At 38.4% G+C, this 25,687-nt stretch overlaps 1 pseudogene; it reads right to left on the bottom strand.

Moving 5' to 3' along the window:
• The window catches only part of LOC128518714 (uncharacterized), a 59,459-nt pseudogene that overhangs the window by 7,961 nt on the left and 25,811 nt on the right, over nucleotides 1-25,687 (bottom strand).

Genomic DNA, 25,687 nt, shown 5'->3' with positions numbered 1-25,687 from the left:
GACAAGTTACTGTCTAATATTACGCCCAGGTCTTTTACTGTTGAGCTAGTAGTAACAGTACATCCTTCTAAACGCAGGCTAAATTGTGAAAGCTGTTGTGTGCTGGTTTTTGGGCCGATGAGTAATATCTTTGTCTTGTCTGAGTTTAGTAAAAGAAAGTTATTGGTCATTCAATCTTTTATGTCCTGGACACACTCGGTTAATCTAGGCAATTTAGGTATTTCGCCTGGTTTTGTTGAGATATATAATTGGGTATTATCAGCATAACAATGGATACTAATCCCATGTCTTCTAATGATGTTACTCAAGGGAAGCATGTATATTGAGAACAGCAGAGGTCCTAAAACTGACCCTTGTGGGACCCCATATTTCACTGGCATTACACCAAACAGTTCTCCATTTAGATCTACAATATGGTATCGATCAGACAGGTATGATCCAAACCATTTTAATGCCTGTTCCTGAATACCTATGTGATTTTGTAAGCGATCTATGAGAATATTATGATCTACAGTGTCGAATGCAGCACTAAGATCAAGCAAGACTAGTATTGAAATGCAGCCATGGTCCGAAGCTAAAAACAAGTCATTTGCAATCTTAACTAGTGCAGTTTCTCTTATTCCTGCTGTTATAACCTGTAACATGCTTTGGTCCCATCCCAATGAGACGTGGTGACATAGCTTACAGCAGGTTATGGTCGCTGAACCGCCGGATGTCCAGATGGTGCTCTGAAAATAATGTGGGCTTCATAGATAATTGGAAGACCTTTGAGGGCAAAACTGGCCTGTTAGGCCATCCCACTCAGGAAGGTGCTGCTCTCATTTCCTGTAATATAGCTCATAGTCTCAGAAGAGACCTAGTTAACCGGTGACAATCTAGAGCCCAGGCCAGGGAGCAGACAGACAGGCTAAACCAACTGCCTGCTAGCTGCATAGAGTCGTCACTCAAGGTTCACTGTATTGAGACTGTGTCTATTTCCCGAGCTAAACAAAAATTTAGAAAAACTCAATGTCTGTTTTAGTAATTTAATTACCATAGATACCACAAACCCGGATCATACTGAATGCGCAGCCGGCACCTCTGTTCTGAAGCTAGGACTGTTAAATATTAGATCTCCTGCATCTAAAGCAGTTATTGTTAACGAAACTATCACAGACCAGGAGTTTATTATATTATGTTTAACAGAAACCTGGATTAAAGAGAACGAGTATGTAGCTTTAAACGAAGCTAGTCCTCCTGGATACAGCTACATACACCAGCCTCGTCTAACTGGTAGAGGAGGAGGCGTCGCAGTTATTTACAACGATGTCTATCTGGCTATCGTACAAAAACACAGATTTAAATTTAATGCATTTAAAATTCTCTATAGGAACAAAGTCAGCTCAGACGATTCCACTAATAATCATTTACTGACCCCCAGGACCGTACTCTGAGTTTCTCTGGTAATTTGCAGATTTCCTCTCAAACCTTGTTGTTTCCGTAGACAAAGCGGTAATTACTGGAGATTTTAATATTCATTTTGAGAATCCAGAAGACCCTCTGAGAACAGCATTTATGTCCATTCTGGACTCAGTAAGAGTAAATCAGTGTGTAGTAGGACCGACTCATGAAGCAGGTCACACTATGGACTTAATATTATCCTTTGGATCCGTCAGGCACAGTCTGAAGTTATTTCAGATCACGGTCTTGTCATGATTAAAGTGTGTAATAGTAATAATGTATGCACAGCACCGTGCTACCGCCTTAAACGTACGTTCACATCGAATACTACCCAGAGCTTTATCAATAGTCTCCCAGAGTTAACAACTTTGATTGGATCACCATCTGACTCCACAGAACTCGATCAAGTGACTGAATATCTAGAGTCAATACTTTGTTATAGCTTAGATAATGTAGCTCTAGTTAAAAGAAAAATGTTTAGAGATAAGAAACTCGCTCCTTGGTATAATGACCACACACGCACTCTAAAACGAACCGCTCGGAAATTAGAACTATAGAAAAGCTCTCAGTGCGGCTAGATCAATGTATCTCTCCACTCTTATAGAAAATAACAAAAATAATCCTAGGTAATTATTTAACACCATAGCTAAATTAACTAAAAACACGACCACTGCAGAAATCTCAACAACATACAGTAGTAAGGATTTCATGAACTTTTTCAATAACAAAATAAATATTAGGCAAAAAAATCAGGCTTTGAAACCAGACAATTTAAGTGATCGAGATGATTAATTAATCACATCACATCAGAACCTAAAATACTTTACTCCCCTTGAAGCGAGAGAACTATTTTTATTTATCTTCTCTTCAAAATAGTCAACCTGTAAATTAGATCTTATACCAACACATTTTCTCAAGCAGATAGTTCCAGCAATAACAGAACCCCTGTTGAAAGTAATTAACTGTTCACTCAGCAGTGGGTATGTTCCTAAATCCCTTAAATTAGCAGTTATTAAACCACTAATCAAAAAACCTGACCTTGACCCCTGTCAGCTTTCCAATTACAGGCAGATATTAAACCTCCCCTTTATCTCTAAAATTCTGGAAAAGGTAGTATCACAGCAGCTATGTTCATATCTACATAGAAATAGCATAAACAAACCGTATCATTCAGGATTTTGGCCTCATAACAGCACATAGAAAGCACTTGTTAAAGTAGTAAATGACCTCCTAGTGGCCTCTGATCAGGGTTGCATCACTATACTTGTTACTCGACATCAGTGCAGCTTTTGACACTATTGATCATAGTATTCTCCTTCACAGATTAGAAAATGTACTAGGAATTCAGGGAACGGCACTCTTATGGCTTAGATCCTATTTGACCGATTGTTATTAGTTTGTAGATTTAGATGGTGACCATTCCTCACGTTCTCAAGTTGAATTTGGTGTTCCACTGTCTTTTGTTTTAGACCCACTGCTTTTTCCCTTTACATGCTTCCTCTGGGCAACATAATTCAGTGTGCTTTAGTTTTCTAAATTGCATTCTTCTCCACTGGTAAGGTAGGTTTTTAACATTTGTACTGTTTTTGAAACACGATTGGTTCTTACTGTATACTGTACCTAGTTTCCGCTGTTTGGTAGTGTTGATTGCAGTGTGATTCAAGTAGGTCTAAAGCAATTTGTCCTCAGGTAATTAAGCAAGAGTAGTTTCAGGCTTCCTGAAGGTGTGAATTGTGGGCAGGGCTTAGCTACATATATTGAAGGTGTCTGCGGTTAATAAGCATATCCTGCAAAAAAGTTAGTCGACTTTCTAGATAGCAAGTGCACAGAGAATTGACTCAAACTCTTGTTTACCAAGAAATTACAAGTTTTATAGACAATTACCTCAGTCTAGCATGTGTCTTCAACCTATCTCTGTCAGTTCTCACAGACCAAGATGCTTTTACTCACACAGCAGAGGCAGATCTCCCAGAAACCTCATCTACCCTCCAGTACTGTCTCACTGCCCTGCACTGGTGGTAGGTGGGCTCTGAAACTGCCAATCTGCTGTAAAGAAAGCAGATTTTATCTCTGCCCTAGCTACCCATTACTCTTTTGACGTTCTGGCACTAACTGAGACCTGGATATCTCCTCAGAACTCAGCCACACAGCCTGCCCTATCCTTTGCCTATGTATTCTCTCACTCTCCACGAGAAACTGGCAGAGGTGGTGGTACGGGTCTTCTGTTGTCCAAGAGATGGTCCTTCTCGCCTATCACCCTGTCTCATCTCAGTTTTTCATCATTTGAATTTCATGCAGCTAAGGTAACCTTTTCAATTAACCTCCACATCTTAGTTATTTACCGTCCTCCTGGCTCTCTAGGAGACTTTCTAGATGAAATGGACATGCTTTTTAGTCTTTTTACTTCTGCTAACACTACTCTCACTGTTCTAGGAGATTTCAACCTTCCATCTGACAAGCTTAAATCCTCTTTTCTTCTTCCTTTCCTTAACTCCTTCTCTTTAACTCTAAACAGCTGCCCTCCTACACACAAGGCAGGGAATTCTCTCTACCTCGTTTTTTGCCGCCCTTCCCCAGTCACAGATATCACTACTATTCCTCTTCATAAATCTGATCATTACCTGGTATCCTTCACCATATCCCTTCCTATTCTATGTAAACCTAACCACCAAAATGTCTTTTTTACCCGCAGAAACCTTCACTCCGTCTCCCCTTCCTCTGTGTCTTCCTGCACCCTATCATCCCTCCCAGACCCAGACTCCTTCTCCTCTCTACCACTAGAGCCCGGCGATGAAACTTTCCTCTCCTCTCTCTTCTCATCCATAGATCTCCTTTGTCCGCTGTCATCTAAACCAAGGAAGAAATCTTGTCCTGCTCTTTGGCTATCTGATGTACTGTGCAACAACAGGAGAGACTTAAGAACTGCAAAGAGAAGATGGAAGAAATCACAACTTGATGCAGATCTCATCTCTTACCAGACTCTTCTCTTCAAATTTGTGACGTGACTTCTACCAAAACTACCTTCTTCAGAGAAAAGTTGGAAGCCTCTGCACATGATCCTGGCAACATACTCCACAACATATTCTACTCAATACTCAACCCACCGACTCCTCCTGCCCCTTCCTCTCTGACTGCTGATGATTTTGCCACATTCTACGATGGGCAGATTGCAGCAATCCGCCAGTCCTTCGCTCCCAACCAAACTCCTATGGCAGAACTTCAGGACCTTTCCTTCCCTCCCTTAGCAGAATTTTCCAACCTGTTATCTGATGAGATTCAACAGATCATCTCGTTACCTAACCCCACCACCTGTTTATTAGACCCAATCTCTTCCACAATGCTCCAGGCCATCTCAGGAGACCTCCTTACCTTCACCAAAACCGTCATCAACCATTCCATATCATCTGGTCATGTTCCTGCTGCTTTTAAGAAGGCAAGGGTTATTCCCATCCTCAAGAAACCCTGCCTGGACCCATCAGAAGTTAACAACTATCGCCGGGTATCACTGCTCTCTTTTATTTCTAAAATCTTTGAAAGAACTGTGTCTCTTTATCTCTCACAGAACAACCTTTGTGGAACAGTGTGGCAATGGTTTGCTTCTTACCTAGAAAATAGGTAATATGAGGTAACATGGAGGGGATCTCATCCTGGATGGCTGCTCATCAGCTGAAGCTCCATCTCAGTTAAACAGAACTGTTCTTTATCCCTTGTGACTTATCCCCAGGACCTTATGATATCCCTGGACAACAAACAAACCACTCCTTTAACCACCGCCCGCAATCTTGGGGTAACCATGGACAATCATCTGTCATTTTCCCCACACATCGCTAAACTTACCCGCTCTTGTAGATTTCTTCTTTACAATATCAGAAGAATTCGCCTATTTCTTTCTTCACAGGCTACTCGGGTGCTTGTTCAGTCCCTTGTTTTTTCAAGACTGGACTACTGCAACTCACTCCTGGCAGACCTGCCTCCACGATTCGTCCTCTGCAACTGATCCAGAATGCAGCAGCACGTCTTGTTTTTAACCTTCCCAAGTTCTCCCACTCCACCCCACTCCTCTGCTCCCTGCACTGGCTTCCTGTAGCTGCCCGCATCAAATTCAAAACGCTGATGCTTGCCTACAAAGCTAAAAATGGCCCAGCACCCACTTACCTCTCTGCTCTAATTACACCACGCACTGCACCACGTTTCCTCCAATCCTCCAGCACTGCTCGCCTAATCCAACCATCTCTCAGGAATCGAGGGTGGCATTTATCCAGGCTCTTTTCTGTTCTGGCACTTAGGTGGTGAAATGAACTTCCTCTAGATGTCCGTACAGCAGAGACGCTGACTATCTTTAAACAACGACTCAAGATGCATCTGTTTCTCCAGTACTTGGACTAACTGCCCCCCCAAAAAAAAAAAAAAAATGTTGGATTACATTAGTTGGACTACTGGCACTTAGTTATTAACCTAGTTAACCCAGTGTATGTATCCAATGATGTAAACTTTCATAGTGACAATAAACAGCTGAACAACTTCACTTTTACGTTTACCTCTGACAGGTAACATTTTGGTCTGTGTAGTTAGTGCCTTTTTGGAGAATAAATAAATGAATAACACCTTCCAACCACCTCTCATAGTTCATTGTTACTGTAGTTTTAGTGATTTGGCAGAAACTAATTATCACTATATAAAGTACCCCAACACCATTGATCATGAGTTTTAGCTGAAATTAATTTTATACATGTAACAGAAAATGTAGACGCAGATTCCAAATGTATAAAGATGCATGCTGATATATATATATATATATATATATATATATATATATATATACACACAGTGGTGTGAAAAACTATTTGCCCCCTTCCTGATTTCTTATTCTTTTGCATGTTTGTGACACTTAAAAGCCGTTAACTATTAGTCAAAGATAACATAATCAAACACAAAATGCAGTTTTTAAATGAAGGTTTATGTTATTAAGGGAGAAAAAAAACTCCAAATCTACATGGCCCTGTGTGAAAAAGTGATTGCCCCCCTTTTTAAAAAATAACTTAACTGTGGTTTATCACACTTTTAGTTCAATTTCTGTAGTCGCCTCCAGGCCTGATTACTGCCACACCTGTTTCAATCAAGAAATCACTTAAATAGGAGCTACCTGACACAGAGAAGTAGACCAAAAGCACCTCAAAAGCTAGACATCATGCCAAGATCCAAAGAAATTCAGGAACAAATGAGAACAAAAGTAATTGAGATCTATCAGTCTGGTAAAGGTTATAAAGCCATTTCTAAAGCTTTGGGACTCCAGCGAACCACAGTGAGAGCCATTATCCATAAATGGCAAAAGCATGGAACAGTGGTGAACCTTCCCAGGAGTGGCCGGCTGACCAAAATTACCCCAAGAGCGCAGAGACAACTCATCCGAGAGGCCACAAAAGACCCCAGGACAACATCTAAAGAACTGCAGGCCTCACTTGCCTCAATTAAGGTCACTGTTCACGACTCCACCATAAGAAAGAGACTGGACAAAAACGGCCTGCATGGGAGATTTCCAGGCGCAAACCACTTTTAAGCAGAAAGAACATTAAGGCTCGTCTCAATTTTGCTAAAAAACATCTCAATGATTGCCAAGACTTTTGGAAAAAATACCTTGTGGACCGACGAGACGAAAGTTGAACTTTTTGGAAGGTGCGTGTCCCGTTACATCTGGCGTAAAAGTAACACAGCATTTCAGAAAAAGAACATCATACCAACAGTAAAATATGGTGGTGGTAGTGTGATGGTCTGGGGTTGTTTTGCTGCTTCAGGACCTGGAAGGCTTGCTGTGATAGATGGAACCATGAATTCTACTGTCTACCAAAAAATCCTGAAGGAGAATGTCTGGCCATCTGTTCGTCAACTCAAGCTGAAGCGATCTTGGGTGCTGCAGCAGGACAATGACCCAAAACACACCAGCAAATCCGCCTCTGAATGGCTGAAGAAAAACAAAATGAAGACTTTGGAGTGGCCTAGTCAAAGTCCTGACCTGAATCCTATTGAGATGTTGTGGCATGACCTTAAAAAGGCAGTTCATGCTAGAAAACCCTCAAATAAAGCTGAATTACAACAATTCTGCAAAGATGAGTGGGCCAAAATTCCTCCAGAGCGCTGTAAAAAAGTTATCGCAAACGCTTGATTGCAGTTATTGCTGCTAAGGGTGGCCCAACCAGTTATTAGGTTCAGGGGGCAATTACTTTTTCACACAGGGCCATTTAAGTTTGGATTTTTTTTCTCCCTAAATAATAAAAACCATCATTTAAAAACTGCATTTTGTGTTTACTTGTGTTATCCTTGACTAATAGTTAAATGTGTTTGATGATCAGAAACATTTTGTGTGACAAACATGCAAAAGAATAAGAAATCAGGAAGGGGGCAAATAGTTTTTCACACCACTGTATATTCCTAAAATTTATATACTACAAGTTGATAAACTGATCTGTGGTAGCGGAAAAATCCACAAAAAAAAAGGGACACTACACAATACGGTATTAGATTTCCCTCATGTCTATGTCCGTCTGCTGTGCGTATTCATTCACAGCGTGCGCACACACACACACACAGCTCCCCTGAAGCAGTTGCAGTACTTTTTCAGTTACATCAAGCACAGAGATGAGTCCACGTCCGCTGAATTTGACAGACTGAAGACAAATTACTGTTGTCTGACAGACGCCTACGTAAAGCCTATAGTAAAAGCCTAAGTAAATCAATATAGTCAAATTTACATCGTATTTTCAACTACAAAAATATCATAAACCAAATCTAAGCTAAGCGTTACATTTTTAAGTTCTTGTCCTGTTGGCAGGAATCCACTATGGTAGAAGCCTATAGTAAATTTGACTATATTCATCTACTTAGAGCTGTTCAATTACTATATATATATATTTAATTTTATAGTATAAATATAATTTTTTTATAGTATAGCAGATGGGCTATAGAAAGGATAATGTCTTTATATATATATATATATATATATATATATATATATATATATATATATATATACTGTGTGTGTGTATATATATATATATATATATATATATATATATATATATATATACAGTATATACATACATACATACATACAGTACACAGTGTATATACTAAGAAAAAAACCCGATCCTTTCTATATCCCATCTGCTTTAACTTAAGTTTTTTTATTATTCATAAGACAACCTTTCAGTTTTGTAAATATTCTAGTTATAGTGTGATACGTTTTACTTCAGGTTCAACGTTTTTGAGAAGAAGAACATCCAGCTAAGATAAATGTTATGTCGTTTCTTGATAAAATCTGGATTAAGGATATTTTATTTTATTTAGTTCTATTTATTTATGTTTCACTGTTTATGACTTAGTGACTGTAAAGTTTTTCTAAAGTTATGTAGTAGGAGAGGCGAGTTGCTCGGTCTGTCCGCTGTGCTTCGGTAAGCTTTTCTGACACCAGGAGAGATGACACATTGTCTGTCAGAAAGGTCTCTGTTTATTAACAGCAAAAGATGGGGTTTATATATGTTTGACAAAACGCCTGTGTCATAGACATATGTTACTACGAAGAACATGAACCGCTGTAAATGTCCTGGTGAGATCCTGAAGAAGGAAAGTAATGGGGATTTTCCACTGCATAGTACGGCACGGCACGGTTCAGTACAGCTTACTTTTGGGGGGTTTTCCACTTTGTGTGTTTGTTGTGGCACGTTTAGATGATGTCACGGCAGTAGAGGCGGCGCAGCTATGACGACACATGAATAATCACGGCCACTCTAAAGCGGTACTAAACTGCAGTGAAAACGCAAACTGAGTCGAACTGAGCCGTGCGGTGCCGTAACGAACCGTGTCGAGTCATACCACGCAGTGGAAAAGCGCCATAAGATAGAGAGGTCCGTCCAGAGACAGATCACAAGATGTTGGCTCGAGTTGGGGGGAGCGGGGGAAGGAGACAGAGGTGGAGAGAGAGAGAGGGGGAGAGAGACATAAAGAGAGAATGGAAAGGTGAGCGTGAGAGCGTTCACACCTTAAAGAGCTGATGCAAGAGGAGACAGGAAGATAGCAGAAGGAAAGATTTAACACGTTAATATCAGATCTATAAGGGAGAGAGCAACAAAGTAAAAATGACCCCTTTATATATAAATGAATTCTAACAGTGACAGAGCTGTATTTTGTTTGTTTATATTTAGAATTTTTATAACAGTACAGGAAGGTAACAGTTTGGTCTGTGTAGTTAGTGCCCTTGTAGAGAATAAATAAATGAATAACACCTTCCAACCACCTCTCAAAAGAGTGCCATAGTTTTGCAAAAATACTTGCAAAACATCAGCATAAATTGGAGGGAACTTCTGAGGTGGTTAGTGATTGATGGCACGGTCGTTCGGAGGGGGTTGTGATCACACCTACAGTTCTTTTGTTCTAGGATGTCGGTCAAATGTCTTTCCACTTGAAATGGAAGCACAAAATTGAGGGGCAACATGCAAGGGATTTCAGCATCTCGACGCAGAGTATACTAAGCTGTTTATAAAGTAGACACTGTTTTTCTTTATTTTGTAATCTTTCTTGTGTTCACCTTGTACAGTACAATGTATATTATTTTTTTATGAATTTCTGTAAATAAACTACATATGCAGTTGATTTACCAAAAAGGACTTTTCAGTGTGCTAAACTAAACTTCAGGGTCAAGTAATAACGATTTTATTTAAAAAGTATTATATATAATATGTTTATAAAGTTATATATATATATAATGTTTTTAATTGACACAAAAATGTGGGGAAAGATTAAGAAACACACTAAAGTGGAATCTGAATGAAACAATGTTGATAAGTTTAAGCTTAGATTAATATATAAACTGCCTTAAAGTCTTTCCACTTCGTGACCGCTGAGTGTGGATACAGACCAAACTGTAACCTTCTTGTACTTCTTGTTACTGCGCTGCCCCCTCTTGGCCCTAAATAGAGCCACCCTTCATTATACACACACACACACACGTTTTATATATATATATATACACACACACACACACACACACACACATTATATATATATATATATATATATATATATATATATATATATATATATATATATATATATATATATATATATATATATATATATAAATATAATCATCACTGTGCTTGTTGTAACTGAAAAAAACGCTGCAACTCTGTGACCGCTGAAATCCGACATGAGATTACGTTAGGCTATGTCTTAAATCATTTGCATACAGACGGTGATGGGATGTTTACCGAGGGCTCAGGGGAGGGGTGTGTGTGTGTGTGTGTGTGTCGCATACTTCTTGTACTGTTAAAAAAGTTCTAAATATAAACAAACAAAATACAGCTTTTTTTTTAAAGGTAAACGGAAAAGTGAAGTTATTCAGCTGTTCAGTGTCACTATGCAGATGTTACACTCAGTGTAGTTACCGTAATCTTTGGTTTAGTTCTCATTGAGTGGCCACACATCACTTCCACATTTCCCACGCTTTTATTACATGATTCTTATGTGAGCCAAAACAGTGAAACATTACTCATGTTTATAATACGCGGGGCCAAGTGAACCACGTTCCCGCCGATTAGGTGCGTGGTCCGTTGCTTAGCAACACTGAACAAAACGAGGCATAATTGTAGTGTTTGCTTTGGTTATGACATAGCATAGTTTATTATCTGCTGTGGTAGATCTGATTTATTTAAACACAATAATAAAGCTTTATATCCTCAGGAGGGGTCATTACATTGTTTAATCACTGATTATCAACGCCAGAATGAATGGCGAATTGTTGATATTTCACGAAAGCATTATATATGTGTGTGTATATATATATATATATATATATATATATATATATATAAACTGCATATTTGGAATGAAACCTGAGATAGTTACATATACGCACTGAATGATGCATAAATAGTTGGCATGATCCCTTGCGCCATCTGCTGAGATAAATGAGATTTGCAGGTTGGAAAAGGCAGGAAACGGCATGACCGGCGGGCAGCTGTCAGCAATTTCACGTAAATAAAAGCAAAATGGCTTTACACTGGGTTTTACTGGTGCGATTTTTTAAATGTAAGCATACAGGGTGATTAAGATCACAGATCTAGTCCTGGAATGTGATCGAGTGTGAAGTATTTTTTTTTTTACCCCATTGCGGTCAAATGACCGCTGCTTGGCACTTCTAGTGTTAATGACAGTAATTTTGTAATGTAATTAGTTGCTTTAAAAAGTAATGTCCCCCAACACTGCTGCTAATGATGACCAACACCTTTTCCCTTCCCTACATGAGGCAAGTGAAAAGGATGGCCATTAAACCGAACAGGTAAGCTGGAATAAAATCGGTAGCATTATTAGCTTGTGCTAGTAAATACAGTATTATGGTAGTCAATATTATTTCAAAATAATGTTACTTAATAATAACATAATAATAATGTTATTTTATTTTTTTATTAATATTGAATAACATAATAATTAAAATGAGTAACAAGTTTACTAGTGTGAGCTAATACTGCTACAGATTCTTTTCCCTCTTCAGTTTGATTGGCAATATTATGGTTTCTGTCAATTTTTAAAATATATATTTTTGCATACTGATTGGCCCGGTGCACATTGGGTGGGCATTATAGGCATTGCAGGAGGCCCTCACAAGGATGGGAACCTGAATTTCAACTTTCCATTTGTTAAATACACGGGTGCAACAGAAACGTGTGCACGTAACAAAATGAGGACAGCCTCCATACTGCCCAGCATGTTGATCAGCAGATGAACAGTGACATCTTGCTGGGCTCTTCTCTGCATCCCCATTACTGCACCGCAGCCTGCACACTCTTATTTGCACTGAGCCTTACAGTTCGTTCTAGAGTTGTTCTTTTCATGCAAGATATTATATGTGTTCCTAACTTAACATTTTTTTTTTTTTGCTTTGATTATGGTGCGCAATTTTGTAGCCAATTTATGTGTAAAAAGATTCCTTATTCTAAAAGAACCTCTCTTTCATAGTTTGAGTCCTGGATTATGCCAGAGCCATCAGGGAAGAGAAACTAAATTCATAGATGTGATAATCTGGCATACATTATGGCAACACACTGGTGTAGTCTGTATCCTAAGTTTTGTTTACATTACATACCTCTAATTTCTACTTTTCTTTTTTTAATGATGCATTTTCAACTGTAACAGACAGTTGTCTGGTTACAGGCTCCCGGCTGGCGGGGGCGTGGTGGGAACCTTTTCTGTTAATTCAATGAAAGAAGAAGAGAGGCTGGGCTAGGTAACAGCAGCCATTACCGAGCTAAAGCTAAAATATTTGTAAACCCGAATGCGGGATACTGCTTTTTTTTGTGTTACAAATATGACCCAATATACCCCAGTGAAGAAAAAATACACTTTAGTGTATTACAAATATATTGAAATCCTCGATAGTACACTGCAAATATACTAACAAAAAATTGTACCATCAGTTAATATATAAAAAGTATACTAACATCATGCTTTTACCAAATTTTGGAATTAAAATTTTAATATACTTAAAAATAATTGTATTATAGTACACTTTTTAGAAATATATTATTGAAATATATACTTTAAGTGAAAGGTTGGTCTAATGTTCAATGTATACTTATTTAAACTTGTTTTTTAATGTATTTTTGGTATATTTTTAAAAAATATGCTCGAAATAATCATTGTACAAATGTACAGAAAGTATACATTAGAAGACAATTTTTAATATTCGGAAGTCTCAGTATATTATCAGTTAAATTTAAATGTACTTATATTTAGTGCACTACTCTCTCGGGCTTTTAGACTCGTTTCTGCACGCTAAATCTTTCTCTTGTGCGCGCGATGTTAAACTAATTTTTGTGCGCTGAAAATAATTTTTTCCTGTTCAAGATAATTTATGTTTGCACTCTCTCACTCTTCTGTGCGCTCACAGAATAAAGTGACACTGCAGCAGTGTGATATCTTTGTATCTATTCCAGCCAACCACAGACCATCGGCATAAGGTAAATTTAACGGTTTTTGTTAGTTAATTTGTAATTAAGTACATACTTTAAACTATAGAATGTATTGTCTGTAAATGTGTTGTTGCTAAATCTCATGTATTTTGCTTGTGGTATAATGGTACCGTAGCTCTCGGCCTGTTTTCAGTCTCTGTGTAACAGCTAGAATCAACACACCAGGTTTAAACTAATACTGTACCTGTATACTCTAATACTAATGTCTGTCTGTGTTCAGACTACAGTTTAAATTTTAGTTTGTGTGTTTGTTAAATACAAATAAACTATAGGACTGTTTTTTGTAACCTTGTGCAAATTAAATCTGTTGAACTCATGAATAAAATGTCCCTCATAATTACTGTACTAATGTAATGTGTTTCAAAAACATGTTATAGTGTAGAAAATACATTCAGCATTTGTAAATTATCCTAAACACCTTTAGTGTACTGGTAATACATTTGCAATACTGTAATATAGAAGGTTTTATGTACTGTATGATACAATAAAGTATATTTGTATTAACCACAAAGTGTACTTTTTTAGTATTTGTAATTGACCAGAAGTATAACAGTTACTGCTGTAATAAAAATATATACTCATAGTATATTAATCATGTATTTGTAACACAGTAAAAATAGCTGTAATGTACTTATAATATATTAAATATTTACTTAAATTGTATAAATTACTGTCAGGTATGTACGTTAGTACACACACAGGCATATACTTTAAGTGTACCAAGTATACTTAAAGTTGTTCCTCCTTAGCACACAAAAGTATACTTAATACACGTCAAATTGTACTTTTGTACAATTTAATAACAACTTAAATACACTTAGTACAAAATTAGTTGTTCCAAAATAGCAAACTTCAAGTATACTAGTCATTAGTCTGGCTGCAAGTACATCTAAGTATGCTTTTTTTACTAGGGTATGCTTGGTGATACTTCAAATAATATGCTTAAATATAATAATAAAAAAAGCATATATGTTTAGTGATACGCCAAATAATATGCTTAAATATAATAATAAAAAAAGCATATATGTTTAGTGATACGCCAAATAATATGCTTAAATATAATAATAAAAATAAAATAAAGTGGTGTTAAAAATTAATTTTCACATTAATAACCCAGTGTATTATAATGTGGGATGTGGTGGGCTCCTGTGGGCCAGGAAGTCCAGGGTCACTTTTTGGTCCCAGTCTGCCCCTACCCAGATTATACTGTGTATTTACGATGTCCCTTCTGCTGTGGTTATGCAGGAGGGTTATTCTTACTTTCTTTTTTTTTGTGTGTGTTTGTGTGTTCGTCTGTTGTTTGACGGATTTAAACACGTCATTGACTGTGTGTATGCAGGACCGAATCTTCCGCATCGATTGCACCACCATTAAGGAGACGTCGCTCATGGAGGACATTGTAAGAGGAGCAGTATGCTCCCCGTATTGTTTATTTATAAACTCATGGACAGTGAGCAAGGACATTAACCAAATGACAAACTGTGTGGATGCTGTATGCGAGGTGGATGTATGATTAGTGTACAGCACAATATTAAATGTATATACACGTTTAATGCATATATGGTATCTCTGGTGGTCCTTACCTTTTTTTTGCTAACAGCTAGTTACTGTTTTTATAATAGTAGGTAGTTTGTTACACAACAAAAATTTAATCTTAAAACTCAAGCAGCACAGCATGACACTTAAAAAATATGTGCTTTTATGTGAGCCTTACCAGTGTGTGTTAACAGGGAGGCTTCAAACTGTGTATTTGGATTTTCAGAGATGTCGGGTACAAGAAAAGTTATCCTTACTCTTACAAAAGGTATGTTTTACCACAAACAGAATATGGGAAGAATATTGCAAAATTGTCTCTTGATTTGCATATTATCATTTGGTCATGGAAACAAACAAAAAAAAAAAACAATTTCTTATCCTATGTGACCCATTTTTTTTTTTTCATTTCTGCTCAGTCATGTTTTGGGAGTTGGGTAAAATAAACGAAAATGACGTTAATCATATTGAATATTTTGTGCAGATATGTCACTCTATACTGCACAATCCTGCGCCATATGTGTGTTTATAAAAATCAGCAAAATAAATAATGGCTAAAATACTGTGAGCTTCAAAGGCTGTGCAATTTCCATGTTTTTCTAACCACATTCCTTCCACAGAGTTAATAGATCACCACTTACCTTCCTTGATTTAATAATGTGTCAGAAGGTTCTTAACCCAAATGCAGTCATTTTAAATCCCTTTAGTTGTTTTCTTTGTTTGATGTAGGCCAACTTTTTCCAGGAAGCAATATATTAGTATTTTAAGATTTTATTTTATTTTATTATTTTTTTTAAGTGTATGTATTTACAAAGTGAATGTGCACTTACATAACACATTCAGGACTGTTGGTGTGGAGTTGTGCTGTCCCAGCTGGTTGTGAGCAGTGCAGTAGTACAGTCCGCTGTGCAGGGAGCTGATGTTGCTGATGCTGTAATTCTGGCCTGTTGTCAGCAGTGTGTCTGCAGCTGCTCTCTGCTTGAACCAGGTGTAATTAAGAACAGGAGGGTTTGCATCACTGCTACAGCTCAGAGTCACTGAATCCCCCTCCACTGTGTCTCCAGAGGGAAGAACCACTGCTCTGGTGTTTTTAGGGGAATCTGATTAAAAATAAAACACCTGAATCAGCATCTTTGTTAGTACAAGCTTTTTTATGTCTTATACAGTTAAAGTCCATAGTTATATTCTTCCTGTTGATGCTATTAAAGCTTTTTAAACAAATTGTCTTCCAATCACTCAGGTTTGTTGAAACTTCTGGCTCTTGTATGTAGTCCTGTTGTCATAACTAGTCCTCCCAGAGTCCCAGCTTGCATTTACAATGTCGACTGTTTTAAACTACATACCAGATAATCTGCTCTGCCTCCTTTTTCCCTATACCATCTCTCCCTTCTTAATTCTGCTGGTATGCTCCTGTCCCAGATTGATTTTTCTGCCCAACATAATACATTGTTTCACAATACATATTTATTTATTTATTTATTTATTTATTTATATAAATAAATAAATAAATTGCGGGGATGTCGGTGTGTGTTCACCATGTTGGGGAAAGGTGTTCTGGTTAGTGGCTTAGGCCCTGTTGTGTGTGAGGCGGGTGTGACGTGTGAAATGTGTTCCAGTTCAGGCTGACGCTGAATTGGATGCAGGCTCCTGAGTGAAGGTGCTGCTCATGCCTTACATGCTGTGTGCTAAATAAAGTACTCCCAGCCATTGCATTGGGTAGCAAATAAGCTCACTCGTCTCTCCAGCATTCCTTCCGGCGTAAAAACGCTACAATATATATATTTATGTTTAAACACAACAAACAAGTGAACCTCTATTGCACTTTGAATGTCTGGCTGTCATTAAAGGTTTTGCAACATATTTAGGAATAACCCAGATTTTATGATCAGTTACCGTTTAAATTACAATTTAAATACAATTCTGGAAATATAATTGTGACAAAATAATATAGTTCATCACGATGAATAAAGAAATCAAGCAATAAGATTCCCCCAGGGCTCAAATCTTATCCAGAAAGGGCTGGTGTGGGTGCAGGCTTTAATTTTAACTAACAGAAGCCACACCTGATTCCACCTGTTTAATTAGTTGTTCTTAGCTTTCAATCAACTACTGTTTATGATCTACATGCTTCCTCTAGGTAAAATCATCCGCCGTCATGGTTTCAATTTCCACTTTTATGCAGATGACACTCAACTTTATCAGTTTTCGACACCACCAACTCTGTTTCTGCTTGTGTTGATGACAAATGCCTGGATGACCAGTAACCTTCTCAAGCTCAATACTAATAAAACAGATTTTTTACTTGTTGGTTCACCTAAAAACGTTGTTTCTCTCTGTACTGATACTGTTAACATTTCCGGGACCTTGGTTATAACTTCCACTACCGTAAAAAATCTGGGTATAATTTTTGATTCCCATCTTTCCTTTATACCTCACATTTCTTCACGTACTAAATTTGCCTTCTATCACCTCCGTAATATAGCTTGTCTACGGCCCTTCTTAAACGTCAAAGATGCTGAGACACTGGTTCACGCTTTCATTACTTCTCGACTTGACTACTGTAATTCTCTTTTTTATGGTCTACCAAATACAACATTAAATAAGAACCAATACATTCAGAACTCTGCTGCTAGGGTCCTTACTTATTTAAAGAAATCCTCACACATCACTCCCACAAACTACATTGGCTACCTGTTCGCTCCTGCATTTAAGCATTCAATACAAGATTCTCCTTATCACCTTCAAAGCACTCCATGGTCTTGGAGTTACCACGGGTACCTACATGGAAACTACTATGTAGACTTGATGGAGAAGCAAAAATCTGGCAAAAGTTGAAGGGGCATGGCACCAGAACTAGTGACTAAGTTGTGTTAACTGGATAACAAGTTTTTGCATTGACTAACATGCTAGAAGACATTCCGCCTTATGGCTGTTCTGTTATCTAGAGGTTAATCCATAAAAAAGGTGGCAGCAAAATAATTTTACCTTTTATATGAAATTATAATAGCAATGGAAAAATGTGTTAGGAATAACTCAGCACAGCAAGGGGGCACTGACAGTACAGGGCCCGTCCTTTTGGCCTGCACGTGGCCCCAGTCACATTTCAACAACTGATTGATGTCTAGATGTGCCATTACCAATCATACACGACCATCTGTTTGAACAACGTTGTCATTCATCCCAGCTTCAGGACTGCCTATCTGCCTCATCTGTAGAAGATGTTAAATAAACTCAAGAAGATGGGGCTAACTGAAAATCCATGAAAGTGTCACCTCCGACTGACCAAGGCATGGTACCTAGAGTATTGCATTAGCCAAGGTCTGCTTAAGACTTAAAACTAAAAAGTGGAAGCTGTCTGCACCTACCCTCAGCCCATGATGAAGAAGTATGCAAGTGCCTTCCTCAGGCTGGCCGGGTACTGCAGGTGCTTTATATCCAAATTCTCTTCTACTGGATATCGTTCTCTAACCTACAAAGAAAAGGACAACCTGACTGGGGATGCTGGACACACTGCATGAAGCAAGTGCGGACTGGGACCAAAAAATGTCCCGGGACTTCCAGGCCCACAGCAGCCCACCCCATCCCACATCATAATACATGCGCTCATTAATATGGAGATAAATCTTTAACACTACTTACTATTACTGGGTGTTGTTACTTATACTATTTCTGGGTGTTGGTGTGGACAGGGTGGAGGAGTACAAATACCTGGGAGTGTACTTGGACAAAAAACTGGACTGGACTAAACATGTGGACATCGTTTACAGGAAGGATAAGAGCCGTCTCTATTTTCTGAGACGACTAAGGTCCTTCAACATCTGCCGGACGATGCTGCGGATGTTCTACGAGTCTGTGGTGGTCAGTGCCATTATGTATGCTGTTGTCTGCTGGGGCAGCAGCCTGAGGGTCATGGACATTAACAGACTCAGCAAGATCATTAAGAAGGCCAGTCAAGTTGTAGGAATGGAATTGGACTCCTTCAACAAGGTGTTGGAGAAGAGAACATTGTTCAAAATAAGGTCAATACTTGACACTCCTTCACACCCACTACACTATATGATAAGCAGCCACAGGAGCTCATTTAGCAACAGGCTAAAACTTCCACGCTGCACTACTGAGAGACACAGGAAATCATTCCTGCCGGTCGCAATAAAACTATTTAACTCGCATATCTGATCACACCAAACCATAAACCACACACATATGCACAGTTCACCTTAATAACCATGTATACTGTGTATACATCTGTTGGTAATAACAATGTCAATATAATTTAATGTCCATATAATTGCTGCTATAGGTTTTACTTTTATTCGTTATTGCTGCTATAGGTTTTACTTTATTGGTTATTGCTGCTATAGGTTTTACTTTTATTGGTTATTTGACAATTTTTTTTAATGTTTATATTATTCTATTTTTATTTGTATATATTTTTATTTTAATTACTTTATTGTTTTATTTTTATTTAAATCTTCTCTACTATCTTTATATGTCTTCTTAAATCTTTATTTTCATCAGGAGTTTGTTCTGTAATGAAAGAGAATTTCCCCACGGGGATCAAAAGTAATTCTGATTCTGATTCTGATTCTAGTATAAAAATATAACACAATATCGAAAAAAATGCTATTTAAACATATTTGAAGTATTACTAAACATACATTGGGTCATATTTGTAAAACAATAAAAAAAGGAAAGAACAATAAGGCAAACAACATATAAAAGATAATATTTTAGCTAGTCAGGGGGGATTATCTGGATGCAGTGTAAGATATACCACTCACCAGTGTAAGCTGCAAATGCAGCAGAGTCAGTGATGACTAACAGTGCCTGCTAATCAGTGTTAAATGTAACGTGTTACAAAGTACTTGGATTACTTTTTTGATGTAACAAGTAATCTAACGCATTTAAGTGCTCAGTTATTTAGTTATTTTTTTTTAAATGTAATCCGTTATTCAGACAATTTATGTAATCCGTGAGCCAGATAGCAGTCATTCCCAATTCGTTAGTCAAGTCAAGTCAAATAGGCTTTTATTGTCATTTCAACCATATACATTTTAGTACACAATGAAACAAAACAAGGACATAGGTGCTTCATACGACATAAATTTACATTAGCATTAGCGCTAGGTGGGATGTACACTCCGATGATAAAAACAGTGGTGAATTCCCGTGGTAAATAAAAAGGTCTACATCTAACAGTCACAATCTCCAGCAACGATGAGCAAAAGTTAGAAACTAGCACAGAGTTCTTACATCATTTCATGTTGATGTAAACACACAAGCCACCACCCCGAGTCTTACCGTCCAGAGGTGCATTTTGATTGGCGCTAAACGAGGCTAGCCCGTCTAGTTGAATGGCGGCGTCTTGAACTCTTGCTGAGCCATGTCTCTGTGACGCAGCAGTCCCTAAACTTACACTGTGTAGTCTGTTGGACTTGGATGTAGTCCAGTTTATCGTCCAGGGAGCAGACGTTTGATAAGATGATGGACGGACGAGCCGGCTGGCTAGGGTTTGTTTTTAGCCTAGCACAGACTCCCGCCCACTTGCCGTATTTTCGCTTCCTCGCGTACCGCTTACAATGTTTCCTCCTCTGGCCACCGGCATCAGGCAACGCCGAGGACTGGAGGCCTGGTTCGTAGCTTCTCACGCAGCTTATCTTAAATTAATTTTACCAAGTTGTAAAAGTGTCTGGCAATAGTAAATACGAACACTGTTTGCGCCGATGTCCATATACAGAGTAAAATATATGCGCTACAACACGAAGTAAACAAAGTAGCACTATTTTGACTCTGGAGCAGCCACTGCATTCTACTGCCGCGCCGCCATCCAAGTGTGTGTATGAAAATCATCCTACAGGTCCCCCCCTTTCCTAAAACTTAAGCAGCACAGCATGACAAATAAAAAATGTGCTTTTATGCAAGCCTTACCAGTGTGTTTTTTTACAGAGTGGCTTCAAACTGTGTATTTGGATTTTCGGAGATGTCAGGTACAAGAAAAGTTATTTTTTAAAGTTTTACCACAACCAGAATATGGGACAAATGTTGCTAAATTGTCTCTTGATTTGCATATTATTATTTAGTCATTAAAACAACCAAAAAACAACAACAACAAAAAAAAACAATATTTCTTTGCCTATGCGACCCAGTTTTTTTCATTTTTGCTCAGTCATGTTTTGGAAGTTGGCCAAAATGAAGTTAATCATATTAAATATTTTGTGCAGATATGTCAAGGTCAAGTTTATATAGCACATTTACAACAAGTTTGTGCTGCCCAAAGTGCTGTACAAACAGACAATAAAAAAAAACCATCACACTAGTTTAGGGAAAATAAAACATTTTTAGAAAAAATTAAGCAATTAAGAGAAAAACACTTACAGTAAGATAAATAAAAATAAGCAAAAAAAAAAAAAAAAACATTCAAGTCAACCTGTGCTAAAAGCCAGTCTATAAAAGTGTGTTTTTAATAATGATTTAAAATGCTCCAAAGTTTGTGCAGATCTGACATTTAGAGGCAAACTGTTACAAAGTTTGAGGCCTGCCACAGCAAAAACTCTGTCCCCTCTGGTTTTTAACTTTGTTCTTGGAGTGGCTTGAAGCTGAGTGCTAGATAAAAAGATAAGAAGGAGCTAGACCATTCAAAGATTTAAAAACCAGGAGCAGGACTTTAAATTGGATCCTGTATGCAACAGGAAGCGAGTGAAGAGAGGCAAGCACCGGAGTTATATGCTCTCGCCGCTTGGTACCAGTCAGAAACCGAGCAGCTGCATTTTGAACAAGTTGGAGATGCTGTAATGACAACTGGTCAAGGCCGTAATAAAGGGAGTTGCAGTAGTCCAGTCGACAGGTAACAAAAAGGTGAATAACCTGTTTAAAAACGTGAGCTGGAAGGTATGGCTTTACCTTGGCTAACTGTCTAAGTTGAAAAAAACTTGACTGGACTAACACTGGACTGGACACTAACTTGCTTATGAAATTTAAGAGACTTGTCAAAGAACACTTCCAGGTTTTTTACATGTGATTTGCAATACAAGGATAATGTGCCCAAAGCAGTATCCACTTTATTTGTAACTGCAGTATCACAAAAAAATACTATTTCCGTTTTCTCTTCATTTAACTTAAGAAAATTAATGGACATCCACTGTTTAATTTCAATAAGGCAGTCCATTAGGTTGCTAAAAGATCCTGTGCCTGATCTTAGTGGCAAGTACATTTGTATGTTATCAGCCAAGCAATGTAAAGTAATATTGTACTTGGAGAAGTTTGATCCCAAGGGCAACAAATAAAGGTCAAAAAGAGTTGGGCCAAGGATAGAACCTTGTGGCACACCACAATTAAGATGGGCTACTTTAGAATTATAAGGGCTCATATTAACAAAAAATGATCTTTGGGAAAGGTATGAATGAAACCACTGAAGAGCAGTGCCCTTATGGCCAACACACAGTTCTAAGCGAGATAAAAGTATATTGTGGTCAACCGTATCAAAAGCTGCTGTTAGGTCTAACAATAAGAGGGCAGCAGAATTGCCAGAATCTGTAGTTAAAAGGAGATAATTAAAAACTCTTAAAAGTGCAGTCTCAGTGCTACGCCGTGATTTAAAACCTGATTGAAATTTTTCAGAAATGTCATTAAAAATCAAGATAAGCCTGCAGCTGGGTATAGACAACTTTCTCTAAAATTTGAGAGAAAAAGCAGCTTCGAGACTGGTCTATAATTTGATATGACAGTCGGGTCTAGATTGTGTTTTTTTAATAAGTGGTTGCACTGCGGCCTGTTTAAAGCAGGATGGAACAAAACCTTTAGCAATGCAAGCATTAATTAATTTTAAAAGATAGGGCCCGATAGTGTTAAAAGTGTTTTTAAACAAGCTGAGTGGAAGACAGTCCAGTGGGCAATAAGAGGGTCTTAAGTGATGAATTAATTTAAATAATTCCCATTCTCAGAGAAACGGGCTCAAACTGCTGCAAAACAGCTGTGTACACTGGAAGAGCACTAGGGCCCACAACAGAAGTTAAAGAGACAGAGGACCTAATTGTTAAAACCTTATCTATAAAAAAATACCAAAAATTGTTCACACATACTAGGTGAGGGCACAGCACCAGAAGTATCACATGGATTAATAATCCAATTAAATACATTAAAAAGAACTTTGGGCCTGTGGCTATTAGCAGACACAATGTTAGACATAAACTGGGTCTTAGCGGTCTTCACAGCATGTTGATAGGTATATAAACACTCTTAATATTTGTAAAGACACATGCAACCTGTCCTTTTTCCATCTCCTCTCAGCGCGTCTACATTCGCGTCTGAGAGCGCGCATACGCTCATTCAACCAAAGCTCGGCCATCGGTTTAGAGCGCGCGGGCGCTAGGGGAGGAATGGAGTCCAATATATCAACACAGGTGGAATAAAAATTTTCAGCCAAGTCCTCAGCGCTTTCACAGTCAGAATTGATCAGTCCAGAGTCATTAAAAGCATCAGAGAACTGAGAAACCGTGAGGGCGCTAAGCATCCATCTCTTACGCGCTGAAGTGCGTTGGTTATCCACCGGAGAGTGTAGTGGTAAATTAAACAGCACAGAAAAGTGATTTGGAAATGCAGACGTTAGATATTTCCGTGATACACACATCTAAGCCCTGTGACAACACCAAGTATAGTATATGTCCCTTTTCGTGGGTGGGGGCAGCGACCCACTGCACCAAATTAAACGAGTCGATGATATTCAAAAAAATCCTTGACCAAGGGTTTAAATTCACAGCAGAGATGAATATTAAAATCCCCAAGAATTGAAAAAGCGATCAAATTTAAGAACAATGCCTGCCATAAAATCATAAAACTCATGAATAAAATTTTTATTAAATTTGGGAGGAAGATAAACAAGCGCACACAGGACAGGAGTATCCAGGTACAGCTCAAATAACTAAAGTTCAAAACTGGAGACTAAATAGGGTTGGAATAATTGTTTACAGCGAAAGCAAGAATTAAAGACTGTGGCCAAGCCTCCACCTGAGGTCCGGGGAGAACTAAAGAATGTGCAGTCTGGAGGAAGAAGTTCAGAAAAGGCTACAGACTCACCACATTGAAGCCACATCACTGTCAAAAACAGAAAATCCAATTGCCTCAATCTGAAGAAATCATTCAGTGTAAAACTCTTGTTTGCTAGCGATCTAGCATTGAATAGAGCCATCCGAAGGGAACAGTCCTAAATGCCTGAAGGACAGGCACGAGCCAGGGAGTGGAGGTTAGTAAGATCCACGCCACGTCCGCGGTTTTGAGGCCGCTTGGGAAGGCCGTCTGGAGGAAACCGATCGAGGCCTCCAGGGACAATAGGCAGGATCCAACGAGGAGTGTAGTCCACTAACTTTACGTGACCAGAGGCCCGAAGGTAAGCCCTGGCTCTGACACGCACAGCGGCTCGCTTTCCGCATTTTCCCTGGCGTTTTTTCCAAGGTATGACATAATGGATGCGGCGCAAGTAAGCCAGAACAGCTGATTCAAAAGTTGGAGGAGGGAACTAGCAACTTGTTTCAAAATTAGTTTATAAGACACTTTGATGCTAAGAAGTGACTGGCGATCATACACAAGTAGTCCTGAGACATTTCCAAAAATTCCACATAGTAAAACAAACAATATCCAAATCCTGACAGACAAACGTGTCGCTATTAACACTGTTAGCGCCATAGCCCTAGTCCATGTGTAGACTCTATACTGCACAACCCTGCACCAAATGTGTGTTTTATTTAAAAAAAAACAACAGCAAAATAATAATGGCTAAAATGCTCTGAGCTTCAAAGGCTATGCAGTCTCCATGTTTATCTAACCACATTCCTTCCACAGAGTTAATAGATCACCACTGTCCTTGCTTGATTTAATAATATGTCAGAAGGTTCTTAACCCAAATGCAGTAAATTTGAATCTCTTTAGTTGTTTTCTTTGTTTGATGTAGGCCAACCTTTTACAGAAAGCAGTATACAGTGGTGTAAAAAACTATTTGCCCCCTTCCTGATTTCTTATTCTTTGCATGTTTGTCACACCAAATGTTTCTGATCATCAAACACATTTAACTATTAGTCAAAGATAACACAAGTAAACACAAAATGCAGTTTTTAAATGATGGTTTTTATTATTTAGGGAGAAAAAAAATCCAAACCTACAGTACATGGCCCTGTGTGAAAAAGTAATTGCCCCCTGAACCTAATAACTGGTTGGGCCACCCTTAGCAGCAATAACTGTAATCAAGCGTTTGCGATAACTTGCAACGAGTCTTTTACAGCGCTCTGGAGGAATTTTGGCTCACTCATCTTTGCGGAATTGTTGTAATTCAGCTTTATTTGAGGGTTTTCTAGCATGAACCGCCTTTTTAAGGTCATGCCACAACATCTCAATAGGATTCAGGTCAGGACTTTGACTTGGCCACTCCAAAGTCTTCATTTTGTTTTTCTTCAGCCATTCAGAGGCGGATTTGCTGGTGTATTTTGGGTCATTGTCCTGCTGCAGCACCCAAGATCGCTTCAGCTTGAGTTGACGAACAGATGGCCGGACATTCTTCTTCAGGATTTTTTTGGTAGACAGTAGAGTTCACGGTTCTATCTATCACAGCAAGCCTTCCAGGTCCTGAAGCAGCAAAACAACCCCAGACCATCACACTACCACCACCATATTTTACTGTTGGTTTGATGTTCTTTTTCTGAAATGCT

This window comes from Clarias gariepinus, chromosome 3 (genome assembly GCF_024256425.1).
Source record: "Clarias gariepinus isolate MV-2021 ecotype Netherlands chromosome 3, CGAR_prim_01v2, whole genome shotgun sequence".
NCBI lineage: Eukaryota > Metazoa > Chordata > Actinopteri > Siluriformes > Clariidae > Clarias > Clarias gariepinus.
The sequence above is the reverse complement of the archived record's forward strand: the minus strand, read 5'-3'. Positions and strand labels throughout refer to the sequence as shown.